This window comes from Henckelia pumila, chromosome 2, assembly GCF_033568475.1.
Source record: "Henckelia pumila isolate YLH828 chromosome 2, ASM3356847v2, whole genome shotgun sequence".
Classification (NCBI taxonomy): Eukaryota; Viridiplantae; Streptophyta; class Magnoliopsida; order Lamiales; family Gesneriaceae; genus Henckelia; species Henckelia pumila.
The window spans coordinates 63996305-64015439 of record NC_133121.1 but is presented as its reverse complement, the minus strand read 5'-3'; the positions used below and the strand labels follow the sequence as shown (position 1 = coordinate 64015439).

Genomic DNA, 19135 nt, shown 5'->3' with positions numbered 1-19135 from the left:
ATGTTGTATAGATTTTCCATTTAAAACCTTTATATTTATATATAAATTTGGCTGAAAACTTTTTATCTACCAAATTGAAGGATGATATGTAAATTTACAATTTATTATATTGATAAAAGAATAGATGGTTCTAATTTTAGGATATAAGTGGAACGTAAAACTACAAAAATTCTTCTTTCGCTTTTGTTGTGTCTGGATATGATAATCGTAGATTGTACATCAATAAAAGTCGTTGAAATGATGACAATAAAAAATTTCAGACAAAATAAATGATTATTACAGATCTCAAACAAATTGTTGACGGAGTAAATTATGAATAAATCATGTGGTCCATGCACATAACATTATTTACGAACGACGAAAGATGTTGTAGTATCTTTCATTCATTATCGACAAATTCCCAAACCTCAACTAAAGGAACATGTGCAAGCTTCCACTCCTGCCCAGAAAGTCTCCTCGTGAATTTCTCCGACATTCTTACGATGCTCACATGATGAAGATTGCTCAAATGCAAGATGCCTTTCGGCAACTCCTCCATTCCTTCACACATCCAATCGTTTCGGATGAGGCATGCAATCCTTCTCCACTCTCACAATTCTCAATCCTCTTAATTTCCATAGAGTCAATATTTCAAGCTTCTGAAATTTTCTGCCCTCGAAAATTAACTCTTCGCCTTCATATGCAAACATACCCATCTGTAGGCATACCAGATTGGGCAAATCTTCCAGGTGTTGTAATGGATCCTCTCTTAGTCTACTCCACGTTAATTTTACTATAGTCAGCCCATGAAGCGAATACAACCACCCAGGAAACTTCTCCAAATGTCCATTTAGGTCAATTAAATGAAGAAATGGAAGAGGAAAAGAAGACAGAGAGTTATCAAAATCAATCAACTCACCCTCGTTAATGCCTGAAATGTATAGCCACCGCAGATTGGTAAGATTCACCAGCGACGAGCAAAGATCTCTTCCATCTTCTCTTCTCAATTTTGTGATGCCTAATTCTCGGAGTTGGGTTAGCTTCCCTACTTCTCGCACTATTTTAATGCCAACTGTTTCGTCTGCATCTATCCAGCGTAGCGTTGTCAAGTAAGATCCTATTTCATATGGCGCCTTCATGCCTTGTACCCAATCAAAAGACTTTGAGGTTGCAGAGTTGTTTGATCCTATGAAGAGATGCCGAAGTATGCCAAGCGTCAGAATCTCGATGGGCAATTCCATCAATTTGGATTGCTCCAGATCTAGTGTCTCTAGGTTTTGAAGATTTTTGATTGATTTTGGAATGACTTTGATATTTGTTCTGCTTAAGTCCAGATATTTGAGGTGATATAGTTTGTGTCACTCCCCGAGATCGAGACGTGTCACCGGCGTTGTTTTAAATTCACACAAATTATAAAACAATCAGTCTCGTAGTACAGTATATGCAAACCAGTCTTTTCTCATAAATAAAAGCTGCAAAAATATTGTCTTTACAACTCGATAATTTAAAAAAAACTAATAAATAATTGTGGAAGCGACTATAAACTTAAATAACAAAATATTAATGTATCAATCCCAAAATAAAATAACCAAATAAACTCTAAAAAAATATTCTTCTATCACTATCCCCAAAACATATCTTGTTCTTGCTTTTCTAAATCATCATCTGCATCATCATCTAGGAGGGAAAGCAATGGGGTGAGTATTTTGGGAAACACTCAGGAAGTGGGGGTCGATCGATCATATCAAATATATACATATATATATTTATCTCAAAACTTGTAATATTTTTCATAACACAAACATTTCTTTCATGTCCCAACAAAGCATAACATCATCATCATAACAAAATAGACATGATTTCCATATTTTGGCCAGACACCGAAATTCCTCGGCTAACTGATCAGTCCCCTATATGTAATCCCTCTAATGGGTGAGGTCATGAAACGGTTATTATTACCCACCGCATCAGGGCCATATCAAAACATGATTCAAAAATTCCCTTTTTACTCTTAATTTGAGTCATAACAGTGCCAAAACATACTTATAACAAATTTATCAAGAATAATAATTACATAGCAAAATTCGAAAGAATATCATGAATGATCGAAATTTTAAATCATACATAATATTTTAAACATAAGTTCACTTACCTTGCTACGCTTGAAAAATCAAATAACTTGAATAAATGAAGCTTGGACCGAAAGTTTTCAGAAACAAATCTCGAAAGTTGTTCTTGAATTCTCGAACAAAAAGGCTGATCCTTGGTCCAACTTCAAAAGCAATTTATCTTCTTATTTCTATTGTCAATTCTCGAAAGTTCTCTGACACAAGTTGAGCAAATTTCCCTTCCCAATTCCTAGGCCACTCACTTGAAACTTTTGAAGACAAAAGTTGACTGGCTTTCGAAAATCTAAGGAGAAAAAGGGACTCCCTATTTTGTTAAGGTGCTACTCGAAATTAAGGAGAGGAAAAGAGAGAAAATAGAGAAATTTTTGTGTGGTATTTTCCTAAGCTTTGCTCCTCTATTTATAAGCACCAAAAAGGAGTTTGACATAAAATATACTAATACTAATTATCATAAATAAATTAATAATTATCACAAAACATAATATACACTAATTATCATAAACAAAATAATAATTAAAAAATTAAAAATCTTAACCTTAACTTAGGAAAATTTACGGTCTTCACAGTTTGAGTACCTCATTTGGGATGCTTTCGATTGAACGCTCTTTGAGATTCAATACCTTCAATAGTTTGCAGTGGCCCAAAATCTTACTGAAAGCGAGTTCTGATTTTGAATCTGCAAACTCCAACCAAAACAAAGACCAAAGATACTTCACGTTATTGAATTCTTCTCTCTCCTTAATTCTACCATGAATTGCCATGACTCGGATCTTATTAGGATACGCCATTTCTCCTCCCCCGATCCGCTTGTTACTTTAAAAAGATTTTGTTCTCTTGATTTTGAAATGATGTATTCTCTTAGAATGTCGTGGATTTGAACCAAATATGGCCTTCCATCACCATATATATATGCAACCTGGATTAGACTTCTGTTTAGAAGCTCATTGAGATTGGTCTCCACCACATCTTCCTTTGTCATTCCTTCTTTTCCCTCCACAAAACCTTCTGCTACCCATAGTCGAATTACTTCCCACTTTCGGAGCAAATAATCTTCTGGAAAGATGCTCAAGTACAAGAAGCATGCTTTTAGATAATAGGGGCAAGTCATAATAACTTAGAGACCATAATCTGTTCATTCTTTTGAGTGTTGGGTTTCTCCGAAACCCGTATCGAATACGCAGTGAAATTATAAAAATTTTCGATCTATCGATCAGGAGACAATAGTGGGTTGTCTTTGATTCATAAAATAACATGCATAAAATATTAAACACATGAAAAAAGATTACCACACGATCTTCAGTCGTGGATGGTTACTCATGTCTTGTCTCAATCTGACCTCAACTATAGACTTTGCCGCGGCCGCCAAAAATCTGGTTGACCATCAATTGGATCTACCACGAATAATTAGCACTAGACAACTATTCAAATTATACGATCAAGAAATCTAATATCGTATCGAAACCAAGGTCGATACGATATATAGATTGTATATCAAGAACACGAAAAATCAAAATCTTAATTTCCAACCGGGAATTGAATTCACAATTGCAATTCTCGATTCTGGATTGTGAAAGTCTGACTCTTTCTTCAAGCCTCCATACGAGTACATATATATATATTAACTTATTATTAGTAATATATAATATAATGATAATCTCATTAAGTATTACTTAAGATAAGTTATTTGATTTTATAAATCAAATATAGTTACCCTTTTAATAACCACACGTATAAATATATATATATACACAAATTATAATAATTTAATGATAATCATATTATCATTAACAAATTATTATTAATTATTACTTAATATTATGATTTCACGTTAACCATATTAATAAGTATAATAACTTAATGATTATCATATTATCATTAATTATTAGATATCAATTTAGATAATTATTTGATTTCCATAAATCAAATATCTCATTATCTTCTACATATATATATATATCACCAAGATAAGAAATAAAATCTTTCCATTCTAATTTCTTTTATCTTGTTTGATATGATATGTATATATGTATATATATTTTGTGATAGTTTCATTAATTTTTAAATACTATCCAAATAGTATCTCAATTAAAAATTAATTAAAAAATTTCTCACAAAATATTTCATAACTCTTATATCGTAGTCCAGAAAAATAAATCAAATTTATTTTCATAACGAGCATGTTAAACTCGTTACTACAATATACATATCGATATCTTCATGGAAGCAATTCAAAAATAAAACTTTCTTGATTTTTCGTGTCTATTTAAAATTAGATCATAATCTAAATTATAAGCTTATTAAATTTATAACTATTAAATTCAACTCATTTAATTTAATTATCTTGTTCGAGTAGATCACAATTAGTATTTGTGTGACCCTCAATAGTTCAGGTGTATGCTAGTCATGGGATCACAACTTTTTGCAATTTTAGATTAAACATATTTAATCTTTTGTGGACATACCCTAATTGTCCTCATTGATTAATTAAAATCTTTTAATTATCGATGTCCGAACTCATTTCGGCTTAACCCACTGAATCGTGATTAGCGCCTAGCAACGTCGCGTCACGATCCCCTAGATACAAACTTATAGTGCCTACAAGAACCTTCAGTTATAGTTAACGTACATTACGATCCTTTCAGTTCATATGTCCTGATTGAAACTAGGGCATTGGTATGTCGAGACCCCAATTGATTTCAATAACTATGTGTACGTTCCAACATGCCATATCTCATTTGCATGTAACTAGAGAAAATCTTTTCTCTAAAACATAAATCCTACTCTGGCCAGAGATTCATTGAGATATTCATTTGATAGAACACATAGGACATCCACTATTAAAAGTGAGCAACTGAATTCCCAACTACAATGCACAAGCTCCTATCCAATTTACAATGCACTGAACTTGCCACCTTATGACCCTCAAGGAGTCGGAAAACAAGTCACAATACAGTGCTCATTAGATAGAGCTATAGTGGTGTATTGGGTCGTGAGGATTAATGGTGCACAATTGTAACTATAAATTCTCTGCTCGACCAGTGGTAACCACTTAGAGAATTTAGGGTGAGGGTTGTTCAGTGTACTTATCCAATAAGCACCTATTCGAGTATGCGGATGTCTCTACATCCATGCTAATGAAACGTAGCATCAACATGACTCGAATACTGATCTCAATCAAGCTTGTCAATATCCTTCTTCTTGAAAGCTCATCGACCAGGAACTAATTCAGAGACTACAGTCACTGAGAAATGTGTTTCATGATTACCAACAATTGCGTAATCGCATTTCTCATGGACTATAGTAATCTCAAGGTCTTTATATTAATGTTGTTACATGGGTATAAATATAAAGGTATACCATTAAGATAATCAATAAATTGAACAAAGAGTGTTTACACGTCAAAATAAATAAAACCCACAACCACAAGTTGGCTTGTTGGACATTTACTCTAACAATCTCTCACTTGCCCTATAGCCAACTACTCATGTATCTTAAGCCCCTCGTCTCACGGTGTCTTTCGAATACAGGTCCTGACAATGGCTTTGTTAGTGGATCAGCTATATTATCTGCCGAGGCGACTTTCTCGACCACTATATCACCTCTTCCAACTATCTCTCGGATCAGGTGGAATCTTCTCAGTATATGCTTGGATCTTTGATGAGACCTTGGTTCCTTTGCTAGTGCAATGACTCCATTGTTGTCGCAGTACACTGTGACTGGATCAACAACACTAGGAACGACACCCAACTCTTGGACAAAGTTACTTATCCAAACAGCTTCCTTTGCTGCATCGGATGTCGCAATATATTCAGCTTCGGTGGTGGAATCCGCAGTAGTTTCTTGCTTCGAACTCTTCCAAGATACAATACCAGCATTAAGCATGAATATAAACCTAGACATTGATTTCAAGTAATCCACATCAGATTGAAATCTCAAATCTGTGAAGCATTCAAGCTTCAATTCTCCTCCCCCATATAACATGAACATATCCTTATTTCTTCGCAAGTATTTCAGGATATCTTTCACAGACATCCAATGCGATTGTCTAGGGTTAGACTGATATCTGCTCGTGACACTCAGAGCATGTGCAACATCGGGTCTTGTACATAGCATGCCATACATTATGCTTCCAATCCCAGAAGCATAAGGTACTCGTGTCATTGCTTCAGTCTCGCTAGGTGTCTTTGGGCACATAGACTTCGAGAGTGAAACACCATGACACATTGGTAAGAACCCTCTCTTGGATTCTTCCATGCTACACTGTTTCATTATTGTTTCTATGTACAAGGATTGGGATAGCCCAAACAATCTTTTTTATCTATCTCTATAGATCCGTATTCCCAATACGTAAGATGCTTCTCCCATATCCTTCATGGAGAATTTAGTGGATAACCATAAGTTAGTTGATTGCATATGTTGAAACGACCCTAACTACTCGCTATTAGACTATAATTAAAATAAAGGAAAATTACGGATTTTTAAAAATTTTGCCATGACCTATTTGTAAAACAAATAAGCCATCAAGACTCAAACAGCAATTTAAATAAGGAAAGAAAATTGACTTCAAAACTTAAGTGCGTTAAACATAAACATGCAATCCTAGTAACCACCTCCCGGTTACAGCATAAAGTAAACTAAAGCATTTAAAATTAATTCCAATGATAATCATAAACTTGCAAAAGCGGAAAACGTACTTCGAAACATAAGTTGTAGCACAGGGAATGCACATCCTGGCTATAAATACTACAAGATCTCAAATAATACTTCATTATTACAAATTCGATAACTGTGCGGAAAAACATAAACTAAAAGGAAGCAACGGTCACTGGGCCTCGCACTACCGATGGCCTCATCCCAGTAGATCACGCCCCTCCGTCTCCTCCACAAAATCCTCACCTGCAAACATTCAAGCATAGTGAGTCTAAAGACTCAACAAGCATAACTAGGATAATAACAAGGGTTTAAAATACGTGATGCAAAAACTCAACTTAAACTGTAATATGCATTAAACTAGAAAGATATAGAAATCATGCATTAATGAACTCACACTATGATAAACTTTAACTTTCATAACATTCAACTTAGACTCATGCATAACTGAAAGACTGACATCAATGCAAAACGAGTCAACTAAAATTGTGAAACTTTAACTTTTAAACTTTTCTTTACTTTTTCCTCTTAGAAATCCGATCCCTGATTTGTGACCCTCTGTTTCGATCATGATCATGGCTGCAGTGCACTATGCCGGCAAGACGACGAGATTTCTCCCGACGAACTTAACCCCTCTATGGCAAGGAGACCGAGATGCCTCACGATCCCACATTGCCCCTCTGTGGCAAGGGTAAACAAGATGTCTCTTGCTCCTTGCCTAACCTCTATAACCTCTTGGTGAGTAGACCGAGGCATCCCCCAGCCTAGAAACACCCCTCTTGTCACAAACAGATCACTTCATTCAAAAATATTTGCTTTCTTTTCCCTTTTCATTTATAAAGACTCAACTCATACATTAAATGGCATGCAAACAAGTAAACTTCCTTTTTCTTTATTAAACTCAAGAACACGTCAAATGCACACGAATAAGCAATCTTTAAGACATGAGACTCGACTCGAAAATGTGAGTTTAAGGTGGATGAGTGGCTGCCCCTAAGTCCAAAGAAGACAACTTACCCAACAAAATCCTCAAACTTGACTTAACTCGAGCAAGTAAACCGAAAAGCCCTTAACTTTGTCATGCCTTATCCAAAACCCGTCCCGCTTGAACCGACACTCAACAAACACTTCAAATCATCCCAAGGAATAGGTGGTATCATCAAAAGATCAAAAGAGCAAATTTTCAAAACACAAAAATCGGACAGCCCCTATTCAAAGGAAAAATCTGCACCTACACCCAATTTTGAAAAATCCATAACTCACTCAATTCTTATCCGAATCGAGCCTATTTTATATCGACGCGACCACAACGACACGAACTTTACTATGGTTCAGACCAAACACTGCCCAGACCTCAGACCAGCCCTGCCCTGCCCCGTGAACAGTACTGTCCTGCACCTCACACACCTCCAATTCCAACAATTCAAACACTTAGCCCACTTTCCTCAACTTATCTCCACACCAAACACCCAAACACCTCAAATAACCTCTCTTAGGATTTTTCCCAAACACTTGGGCTACACTCAATCCACACTTTCATAACACATATCAAGAACATCAAGAATTAACCATCAAAACTCCAAAATGTTGAACAATCAATCAAGACCAATGCAAGACCATTAAATACTTCAACATCAATTAAATTTCAGCCCCTACACATGCAAAATTTCGAAATTTAGGTCCTTATACATTCTGAAAATTCGAATTTTGGCAAGAACATCCATATAAATCCATGTCATTGCACATATACTCAACATTAAATCACATAAACTCAACCCCATAACACATTTAGCAAAATAAGCCCCTTAAATGCCCAAATTTGAAACCCTAACATCACAACATCATGCATTTTCAAAATTATTGCAAGAAGTCTTAAGGGTGGGGGTAGATATTGCTTGAATGTTAGCCCAAAGAAATAGTTACACTTGCCTTCACCAATCTACCAACAAATTTCGAACAAGAAGAGGAGATGAGAGTGGAACTTCAACCAAACACCAAGCTAAGCACCTAGGGGAGCTTCTCCGGTGGCTGGAACGGCGGCAGGCGGTGGAGGACGGCGGCTGGAGGGGTTGGACGGCTTCTACAAGGGAGAGGGGAGAAGTGGGCGGCTAGGGTTTGGGAGTTAGGGTTTGAGTCTTGATTTTAATTGAAATATTTTAATGATAGTGTAAATTAAAAGTGTAGTGTATTGTGTGTAGTGTTTTAAAATTTCACTTGTACTAGCAAAAGTACTACTTGTACTATTAAAACTTTTTACCTCAAACTTTTTGCTATTTTCAAACTTCTAAATTTAAAATTTCAACTCTCAACATTTTAATTGAAATTCCACTAACCCGGATTTAATAAAATCCTATTTTATGGAAAATTTAGGAAATAACCCAAGAAAATGATAAAATTGCTTTTTGACCCCTAAAAATTCAAAATTTGCATTTTTGGCCAAAACCCCTCTTTTACCTCTAACTTAAAATCTTAAAATTAAAAATCTTGAAAATAAACCACCGAAGCCCACCGTCGTCGCCTGCCTGGATAAAAATTACTAACTAAACAGTTCAAGGCATTTAATTCAAATAAGTCAAGCAAGGCTAACTTTAACTGAAACTTAAACAATTAACTTCAAGAAATTTAAAATATAAATACTGAAAATAATTTTAGGCATGATTTTAGAATTTTAGAAGTTCTTGGCGTTACAATTCCTCCCTCCCTAATAAGAAATTTCGTCCTCGAAATTAAAACTTACCAAAAAGCTTCGGATATTGAACTCTGATATCTGCTTCTGCTTCCCAAGTGGCCTCTTCATCCGAATGGTTCTGCCATCTCACCTTGATCATTGGAATCGACTTGTTACGGAGTCTTCTCTCCTGTCTATCCAAAATCCGGATGGGCTTCTCCTCATAGGTCAAGTGAGGAGATAGCTGAAGCGGTTCCGAACTAAGCACATGGGATGGGTTCGAGATGTACTTCCTCAACATCGACACATGGAAGACATTATGGATCTTATCAAGGTTAGGCGGCAAGGCCACTCTATAAGCCAGTACCCCTACCCTATCCAAAATCTCGAAGGGCCCTATGAACCTCGGTGCCAACTTCCCTTTCTTTCCAAACCTCATCACACCCTTCATGGGTGCAATGCGGATGAAAACATGATCACCCACTGAGAACTCCAAGTCTCTTCTCCGGTGATCAGCATAACTCTTCTGCCTACTCTGGGCAGTCTTCATCCTATCACGGATCTTAGCTACTACCTCGGAGGTCAACTGAACAATCTCCGGACCAAAGTCTGATTTCTCACCTATCTCATCCCACAACACTGGAGATCTACACTTCCTCCCATAAAGCGCCTCATAGGGAGCCATGCCAATAGTGGACTGAAAACTGTTATTGTACGCAAACTCCACTAGTGGTAACCTCGACTCCCAACTTCCTTGAAAATCAATAGCACACGCTCTCAAAAGATCCTCCAAAATCTGAATCACCCTCTCCGATTGGCCATCGGTCTGCGGGTGAAAGGCGGTACTAAAAAGCAACTTAGTACCCAAAGCGGAATGAAGACTCTTCCAAAAAGACGAAGTAAACCGCGGATCTCTATCAGACACTATGGAGACTGGAATACCATGTAGTCTGACTATCTCCCGGATATACAACTCCGCAAGCTGAGTCATCGAGAAAGACATCTTCACTGGAAGAAAGTGAGCCGACTTAGTGAGATGGTCTAAAATCACCCAAATGGCATTCGAACCTCTCAATGTCTTCGGCAATCCCATGACAAAATCCATGGAGATATTCTCCCACTTCCACTCCGGAATGGGTAGAGGATTAAGCAAACCGGCGGGTCTCTGATGCTCCGCCTTAACCTGCTGGCATGTCAGGCATTCTGACACAAATCGGGCAATGTCACTTTTCATGCCTGGCCACCAATAAAGCTGCTGAAGATCCCGATACATCTTCGTACTACCAGGGTGGATTGAGTACGGCGACGTATGTGCCTCTGCCATGATAGTAACTCGCAGAGAATCACCTGCGGGAACCCAAAATCTACCTCTGTACCTCACAATCCCATCTACCACAGCATACAAACCGCTGCCTTTCTCTTCGTCCCTCTGTCTCCACTTCCTGATCTGCTCATCAACTGACTGCGCTGCACGGATACGGTCAAAAAGTGTAGTCTGCACACTTAGGGAAGACAAACGGGGAGCTCTACCACTCGCATAAAACTCAAGACCGTACTTCTGAATCTCAACCTGCAACGGTCTAGCTACTGACAAGGAGGTAAGCACTGCGGTCTTCCTGCTCAAAGCATTTGCAACCACGTTAGCTTTACCCGGGTGGTAGCTAATATCGCAGTCATAGTCTTTCACCAACTCTAACCACCTACGCTGCCTCATATTCAACTCCTTCTGGGTGAAGAAGTACTTGAGGCTTTTATGGTCTGTGAAGATCTGACTCTTCTCTCCATAGAGATAGTGTCTCCAAATCTTAAGAGCAAACACTACCGCTGCCAACTCTAAGTCATGAGTAGGGTAGTTCTTCTCGTGCTCCTTCAATTGCCTAGAAGCATAGGCAATAACTCTGTCTCGCTGCATCAGAACTGCTCCCAATCCCAACTTGGAAGCATCAGTATACACCACAAAATCACCTTGCCCGGATGGCATGGTCAACACTGGCGCTGTCGTAAGAGCTTCCTTCAAAGTATCAAAGCTCCTTTGACACTCGGCACTCCAAACAAACTTGGCGTTCTTCTTAGTCAACGCTGTCATAGGCACAGCAATGGAGGAAAAACCCTTGATAAATTTTCGGTAATAACCGGCTAATCCAAGAAAACTGCGAATCTCAGACGCGCTCCTCGGTATAGACCACTCCTTCACTGCTTGAACCTTTGAAGGGTCTACTTCCACACCGCTCTTAGAAATAATATGACCCAAGAAAGCAAATTTCTCCAACCAGAATTCACACTTATCAAACTTGGCCAACAACTTGTGCTCTCGAAGCACCTCAAGAACGGTCCTCAAATGCTGTTCATGCTCCACTCTATCCTTCGAATAAATGAGGATGTCATCGATGAAAACAATGACAAAGCGGTCCAAGTAAGGCTGAAACACGCGGTTCATAAGATCCATGAAAACCGCGGGCGCGTTCGTCATACCAAACGGCATCACAAGGAACTCATAATGACCGTAACGCGTCCTAAAAGCTGTCTTCGCCACATCTGACTCCTTCACCTTCAACTGGTGATAACCTGAACGAAGATCAATCTTCGAAAAGACGGATGCACCTTGCAATTGATCGAAGAGGTCCTCGATCCTAGGTAATGGGTACTTGTTCTTCACAGTCACTCCGTTCAAACCTCGGTAGTCTATGCACAGTCTTAGACTACCGTCCTTCTTCTTAACAAAGAGGACTGGTGCGCCCCAAGGGGAGAAACTAGGGCGAATGAATCCCTTGTCAAGCAACTCTTGAATCTGCTCTTTTAACTCCTTCATTTCGGTAGGAGCCAACCTGTACGGTGCCTTGGAGATAGGCACAGTACCGGAAACCAAATCTATAGAGAACTCCACTTCTCTATCGGGCGGAATTCCCACAACATCGCTAGGGAACACATCCTCAAACTCCCTGACGATAGCCACATCAGAAATAACTGGTCGCTCTGGCAGCTCTGTCAAAGATAAATTGGCTAGAAATGACTCGCACCCACTAAGTACAAGCCTCTGAGCTTGCAAAGTAGAAATGACTCGAGTCTTCCTCAAGCTCTTAGCAGCCTCAAACCAAAACGGTTCCTCGCCCTCAGGCCTGACTAGTACTGACCTCTGCTGAAAATCTATCATCACCGCATTCTTCGTCATCCAATCCATCCCAAGAATCAGGTCAAACTCTGGCAAAGGTAGCACTATGAGGTCTGCTACCACTGACTGACCCTGCAAAAGCAATACAAGGTCTCTCACCAAGCTCCTGGTGGATAGCTCTTCTCCTGAGGGGATAGTAACTGAGAATCCAACCTCCAATTCCTCGCTCTGAATGCCCCTCTCAAGGGCAAAAGACTCCGATATAAAGGAATGGGTAGCCCCTGAGTCTAATAAGGCCCTCGTGGCTATGCCTGCCACAACAATCCTACCTGCATAGCAGTAGTTACAACGACAAAAGGTTGAAGTTAAAACCACGAGTTCTACTTAGGCTCATTCTAATTCAACAATTCCCAAACAAGATACTATTCAATCAAAACAGTCAAAGGACCTAAGACAAACAGCAAGATACTTAGAGAAAACCTCAAACAAGCAAAGACTTAGAGTCACATGCATCTACAAATCTTTAACTGCTCTAACCCAAAAGTTAAGATATTACCTGTGAGAAGAGTAGTGTCTGGGTCGGCCTGCTCGGCCTCCATCACGAACACTCTGCCCTGCACGGGCCTCCTCAGCTCTGGACAATGGGTAGACATATGTCCTGGCTTCTTGCACTTGAAGCAAACTCCAGCATCCTTCAAACACTTCCCAAAATGCGGACGATGGCAAAACTGACAAATAGGCTTCTCCCCAGCCTTGGGAGGAACCTGTCTCTGGGCCTGACGCCCCTGCGGTGCCTGTTGTCCCTGCTGTCTCGGGGGTCCATGATACGGCTTCTTGCCATGCTGCTGCTGCTGAGAGTGGCCCTGATGAGGGAAGGGCCTCTTGCCATGCACCTCCGCGCTAATATCTCTCAGCGTCTGCTCGGACCTCAAGGCACGCCTCAGTGTTGAAGCATAATCAGATGGCTCAGCCATCAGCACATCCCTACGGATGGTAGGTCGAAGCCCTACAAGAAAGTGCTCCAGCTTCTCTTTCTCATCATCTCCAATCAAAGGCACGAAATGGCAGCCCCTCTCGAACTTCACCACAAACTGTGCCACCGACAAGTCTCCCTGTCTCAAGCTCATAAACTCCGTCTTCAAACGGCCTCTCACATCAGCAGTAAAATACTTCTCAAAGAACAGCTTCTTGAACTCAGTCCAAGGTAGAGTAGCTGGGTTCACAATCTTCTCCATACCCTCCCACCAGAGGGCGGCATCATCCTGGAGGAGAAACACAGCACATCTCACTCTATCTGGATCTCCCATCTGCATATAGCGAAAGATCACCTCTAGTGAGCGAATCCAACCCTCCGCTATCAACGGATCAGTGGTGCCAGCGAAGTCCTTCGGGTTCATCTTCCGAAACTGCTCATAAACAGTCCCCATCCCAGCTCTAGGAGCATCCACATGACGCTCGAGAATGCGGGCCAATCCCGCTAGCACCTGTCCTCCTACATCCACCTGCGGCGGCGGTGGAGGCGTAACTGCACGCGGATCACGACGACGAGCCATCTAAACGCATTGAGAAAATCCAACAATCAAATTTCATGCCTTAGAAAATATTTTTACTTCAAATTTAAACTTCTCAATAACTCAAGAAACTAATACATCAAAACTTTAAGAAAATTAAAAACATTAAACTTAAATCTTACAGACTTTGAGGCAAGATCCCCTGAGTTTCAGCAATCGGCAGTAGGCTCAGCCCAAACCAAGACCGCGCTCTGATACCAACTGAAACGACCCTAACTACTCGCTACTAGACTATAATTAAAATAAAGGAAAATTACGGATTTTTAAAAATTTTGCCATGACCTATTTGTAAAACAAATAAGCCATCAAGACTCAAACAGCAATTTAAATAAGGAAAGAAAATTGACTTCAAAACTTAAGTGTGTTAAACATAAACATGCAATCCTAGTAACCACCTCCCGGTTACAACATAAAGTAAACTAAAGCATTTAAAATTAATTCCAACGATAATCATAAACTTGCAAAAGCGGAAAACGTACTTCAAAACATAAGCTGTAGCACAGGGAATGCACATCCTGGCTATAAATACTACAAGATCTCAAATAATACTTCATTATTACAAATTCGATAACTGTGCGGAAAAACATAAACTAAAAGGAAGCAACGGTCACTGGGCCTCGCACTACCGATGGCCTCATCCCAGTAGATCACGCCCCTCCGTCTCCTCCACAAAATCCTCACCTGCAAACATTCAAGCATAGTGAGTCTAAAGACTCAACAAGCATAACTAGGATAATAACAAGGGTTTAAAATACGTGATGCAAAAACTCAACTTAAACTGTAATATGCATGAAACTAGAAAGATATAGAAATCATGCATTAATGAACTCACACTATGATAAACTTTAACTTTCATAACATTCAACTTAGACTCATGCATAACTGAAAGACTGACATCAATGCAAAACGAGTCAACTAAAATTGTGAAACTTTAACTTTTAAACTTTTCTTTACTTTTTCCTCTTAGAAATCCGATCCCTGATTTGTGACCCTCTGTTTCGATCATTATCATGGCTGCAGTGCACTATGCCGGCAAGACGACGAGATTTCTCCCGACGAACTTAACCCCTCTATGGCAAGGAGACCGAGATGCCTCACGATCCCACATTGCCCCTCTGTGGCAAGGGTAAACAAGATGTCTCTTGCTCCTTGCCTAACCTCTATAACCTCTTGGTGAGTAGACCGAGGCATCCCCCAGCCTAGAAACACCCCTCTTGTCACAAACAGATCACTTCATTCAAAAATATTTGCTTTCTTTTCCCTTTTCATTTATAAAGACTCAACTCATACATTAAATGGCATGCAAACAAGTAAACTTCCTTTTTCTTTATTAAACTCAAGAACACGTCAAATGCACACGAATAAGCAATCTTTAATACATGAGACTCGACTCAAAAATGTGAGTTTAAGGTGGATGAGTGGCTGCCCCTAAGTCCAAAGAAGACAACTTACCCAACAAAATCCTCAAACTTGACTTAACTCGAGCAAGTAAACCGAAAAGCCCTTAAATTTGTCATGCCTTATCCAAAACCCGTCCCGCTTGAACCGACACTCAACAAACACTCCAAATCATCCCAAGGAATAGGTGGTATCATCAAAAGATCAAAAGAGCAAATTTTCAAAACACAAAAATCGGACAGCCCCTATTCAAAGGAAAAATCTGCACTTACACCCAATTTTGAAAAATCCATAACTCACTCAATTCTTATCCGAATCGAGCCTATTTTATATCGACGCGACCACAACGACACGAACTTTACTATGGTTCAGACCAAACACTGCCCAGACCTCAGACCAGCCCTGCCCTGCCCCGTGAACAGTACTGCCCTGCACCTCACACACCTCCAATTTTAACAATTCAAACACTTAGCCCACTTTCCTCAACTTATCTCCACACCAAACACCCAAACACCTCAAATAACCTCTCTTAGGACTTTTCCCAAACACTTGGGCTACACTCAATCCACACTTTCACAACACATATCAAGAACATCAAGAATTAACCATCAAAACTCCAAAATGTTGAACAATCAATCAAGACCAATGCAAGACCATTAAATACTTCAACATCAATTAAATTTCAGCCCCTACACATGCAAAATTTTGAAATTTAGGTCCTTATACATTCTGAAAATTCGAATTTTGGCAAGAACATCCATATAAATCCATGTCATTGCACATATACTCAACATTAAATCACATAAACTCAACCCCATAACACATTTAGCAAAATCAGCCCCTTAAATGCCCAAATTCGAAACCCTAACATCACAACATCATGCATTTTCGAAATTATTGCAAGAAGTCTTAAGGGTGGGGGTAGATATTGCTTGAATGTTAGCCCAAAGAAATAGTTACACTTGCCTTCACCAATCTACCAACAAATTTCGAACAAGAAGAGGAGATGAGAGTGGAACTTCAACCAAACACCAAGCTAAGCACCTAGGGGAGCTTCTCCGGTGGCTGGGACGGCGGCAGGCGGTGGAGGACGGCGGCTGGAGGGGTTGGACGGCTTCTACAAGGGAGAGGGGAGAAGTGGGCGGCTAGGGCTAGGGTTTGGGAGTTAGGGTTTGAGTCTTGATTTTAATTGAAATATTTTAATGATAGTGTAAATTAAAAGTGTAGTGTATTGTGTGTAGTGTTTTAAAATTTCACTTGTACTAGCAAAAGTACTACTTGTACTATTAAAACTTTTTACCTCAAACTTTTTGCTATTTTCAAACTTCTAAATTTAAAATTTCAACTCTCAACATTTTAATTGAAATTCCACTAACCCGGATTTAATAAAATCCTATTTTATGGAAAATTTAGGAAATAACCCAAGAAAATGATAAAATTGCTTTTTGACCCCTAAAAATTCAAAATTTGCATTTTTGGCCAAAACCCCTCTTTTACCTCTAACTTAAAATCTTAAAATTAAAAATCTTGAAAATAAACCACCGAAGCCCACCGTCGTCGCCTGCCTGGATAAAAATTACTAACTAAACAGTTCAAGGCATTTAATTCAAATAAGTCAAGCAAGGCTAACTTTAACTGAAACTTAAACAATTAACTTCAAGAAATTTAAAATATAAATACTGAAAATAATTTTAGGCATGATTTTAGAATTTTAGAAGTTCTTGGCGTTACATATGTCCTACATCATTCCCAAAAAGAATAATGTCATCAACATAAAGTACTAAAAACGTTACAGCACTCCCACTAACCTTTTTGTATACACGTGATTCTTCCGCATTCTTAACAAAACCAAACTCTTTGATTGTGCTATCGAATCGGATATTCCAACATTGGGATGCTTGTTTAAGCCCATAAATGGATCTTTTAAGTTTGCAAACCTTTTGCTCACTTCCTACAGATGTAAAACCTTCCGCATGCGCCATATAAATTTCTTCTTTAATGTGTCCATTAAGAAAAGCGGTTTTTATATCCATTTTACATATCTCATAGTCATACCATGCAGATATGGCCAGCAAGATCCTAATGGATTTCATCATGGCGACCGGTGAAAAGGATTCCTCATAGTCAACTCCTTGCTTTTGATTATAACCTTTTGCAACCAGTCTTTCTTTGAAGGTCGCTACCTTCCCATCTACTCCAAGCTTTCGCTTGTACATCCACTTGCAGCCAATAGGAACAATTCCTTTAGAAGGATCTACCAATGTCCATACATTGTTTGAGTACATGGAATCCATTTCAGATCTCATGGAATCCAGCCAAGGTCCCGAATCTATATCAGATATTGCCTGCTTGAAGGTCATTGGATCAGATCCATGGTCAATGTCATCTTGACTACCTTCAAGGAACAAGTTCAGCCTCTCAGGCTTTCTCAGTGTCCTTTCGGACCTTCTAATTGTTGGTTCATCATGTACTATGATTGGTTCAGTTAATTCTGTTGTTTCCACATTTTCAGTGGTTTGTGGTTCTTGAATTTCTTCAAGTTCTATTATCTTGCAATTTTTGTCAAACAAAAATTCCCTTTCCAAAAAGGTAGTGAAACGACCTTAACTACTAATATCTAAATAAATAAAGAAAATGCGGAAAATTTTAAAAATTTTGGCATGACCTATTTGTTTGAATAATAAAACCACCTGTCTCAAATAGCAATTTAAAATAAACCTCCACCCGAGGTAAACATCCTGAAAGAGTGGTGCCCGGTGAGCCAACTTGTGGCTAAGGGCTTTTATGACTCTATGTATAAACAATCTTTTGTTTAATATAATTTACACTTTTATAATGGCATTTGCTTTATCTTTTATCATATTATTATGTTGTGACATACTATAAGATGTTTAGATGAAGACCTTGAATATACTATAGTGTATGTAAGATGTGGTGGCACATGGGGATGGCTATCATGAAACACATCTTATAGTCACTGTATATTCTAAACAGTTCCTAGTCGATTGAGCCGTCCGTTAATAAGGATAATGATCGCTCGAGATTGAGACTAGCATTTGCGATGCCGAGTACCACGTTTCATTGGTATGGAACATAGAGATGTTCAAAGCATGCAAATGGATATTCATACGATGAATGATCGAACTACCCTATCCGGACTTTCCAAGTGGTTATCACTTATCGAGTGGATAAAGTCCGCGGTTTTGGTTGTACACCATTAGTCCTTACTACTTGAAACATCATTGAGACTCTATATGCTAGTACTGTACTTTGACTCGTTTACCGACTCTATTGGGGTCATCAGGTGTCGGGATTGGGTGCAGTGACGACACATATAGGAGTCGATGCTTTGTTGTCAAGGATTCACCACATACTTGCTAGTGTGGATATCCTATGCAATCTGAGGAGATATTAGTGTGACGAATCTCTGGCCAGAGTACATGATGTGTTTTAAGAAATGGTTTCTTAGTAGCACATGCGATGTCACTATTTGATCTTCAAGATGCATTGCATAGTTATCGAATCTCAAACGACTCTCGATTTACCAATGGTTGTTGATTCGATCGGGATATATGGATGAAGGGACCGTACTGTACGCTAACCAAAATCTATTGGTTCTTGCAGACACTAT

General features: G+C 39.0%; 1 pseudogene; it reads right to left on the bottom strand.

The window, feature by feature from the left end:
* Positions 1–429: 429 nt before the first annotated feature.
* The window catches only part of LOC140877692 (disease resistance protein RPM1-like), a 68142-nt pseudogene continuing 49436 nt past the window's right edge, over positions 430–19135 (bottom strand).